At 41.0% G+C, this 1,785-nt stretch overlaps 1 long non-coding RNA gene across 1 annotated transcript; it reads left to right on the plus strand.

The window, feature by feature from the left end:
* Positions 1-653: 653 nt before the first annotated feature.
* Positions 654-1,779, plus strand: LOC112141428. Its single transcript, XR_002918394.1, has 3 exons — positions 654-790; positions 866-960; positions 1,058-1,779. It is a non-coding gene; the product is annotated as an uncharacterized LOC112141428 (long non-coding RNA).
* Positions 1,780-1,785: the final 6 nt, after the last annotated feature.

Below are 1,785 nucleotides of genomic sequence, written 5' to 3' on the forward strand. Positions count from 1 at the left end.
CCCCCTCACCGAGATCCTACAGCAATGGTAGGTGTCACTCAGAGCAATCGCGAGCCCAAGGAACATTGCCCCACCCCGTCCCAGAACCAGAGAAAGAGTGATCCCTGCCAGGTGCAGATGGGCATCCTATCTAAGGCTAGCAGAGACCCCCTTGTGCTATCCGCTGTACGTTAACGTTGGGAGTGGTGTCATCTGGACTCCACAAGATAGCAGAAGGGTTAAAAACATATTCACAAAAATTAATGGACTTTTTTCAATAATTATATGTAAACTCAAGAAATATTTACATGGATATAGTTTCACTGATTCTCATTTATTAAATGCAAAACAAAGATCCCACAGCCTCTTGCGAAAGATGAACTGGGTTCTTGAACAGTACAAAAACCTTCATGTTATCTGGGGAAAAAAGTATTTAACTGATTAATTGATTGTGAATGGGTTTCATTTTTTGGGGGGGCAAAATGTGGCATACTGTTATCTTGTCCAGGTCATGTCTTGTATCACAGCAGACTCCAGCCTCTACTAACACAGCAAAATTAAGAACAAATGAAATGCTAATGTGTGGACGAGAAGCCAAGAGACCACCTTGATTAGCATGAAATTACTTCAAGATTGAATTATACTTTGCTTACATGCTACATTGTCTCTTTCTCCTGCAGAGAAGTTGACTCTCTGGACATCTCTAGCTGCACTGCTGACAAAAAGAAACAGTTTTTCACTATCTCCTTTGAAGCATTCAGTTCTAGCACAAGTTCAGTTTCTGTTTTTCAGCTCATACAACCATACATTGGTGAGTAAACATTTCCACTAACACACATGCACATTAACACATCCACATAGAGTTTATTTTTTCCCTTTCTCACAGGAGGTGCAAGTGTTGACTATATCCGTAGTTTGGTGGCCTCTGATGTCAACATGGACCTGGCTACCTTCATCAGTTTGGATGAAAATGTTGTGCTGGTTGGTGTTATGATTTTCACCTTTACTACTATTGATTCAGTTTCTGTGGATATTTTTACAGCATCAGTGTAAAATATATCTGCTATGTTCTCCACAGAGTCTAACTGCAAGTGAAGTCAAAGATCTTCTTGGCACCAACCTCCCAGATTTGAAGTCTTATGAAAACCAAGTACTGGTGCAGACCTGGATCAAAAATCAATACCAGTCTGAGCTTGATATTCTAGGATTGGGCCTCCAGGGAGGCAAAGTTGACCCCACAACTACGCCATATAACAGTTCTACAACAGATTTGTCACCAACAACAACTAGTTTCAATACATCCCCAGCAAGCACGGTTGAATCTCCAACCACAGGTTATACAACAGATTTGTCACCAACAACTAGTTTTAATACATCCCGAGCAAGCACAGCTGAATCTCCAACCACAGGTTATACAACAGATTTGTCACCAACAACAACTAGCTTTAATACATCACCAGCAAGCACAGCTGAATCTCCAACCACAGGTTATACAACAGATTTGTCACCAACAACAACTAATGTAACTGAGTTCAGTCCATCATCAGCAGGCACTGCTGAACCTTCAACCATTGGTTCTACAACAGCTTTATCACCGACAACAATTAATGTCACTGAGTTCAGTCCATCATCATCAAGCACTGCTGAACCTTTAACCATTGGTTCTCCATCAACTTCATCAGCAACAACTAATGTAACTGAGTTCAGTCCATCATCATCAAGTACTGCTGAACCTTTAAGCATCGGTTCTCCATCAACTTTATCAACAACAACTAATTCCACTGAGTTCAGTCAATCATCAACAGG

This window comes from Oryzias melastigma, unplaced genomic scaffold, assembly GCF_002922805.2.
Source record: "Oryzias melastigma strain HK-1 unplaced genomic scaffold, ASM292280v2 sc04349, whole genome shotgun sequence".
Classification (NCBI taxonomy): domain Eukaryota; kingdom Metazoa; phylum Chordata; class Actinopteri; order Beloniformes; family Adrianichthyidae; genus Oryzias; species Oryzias melastigma.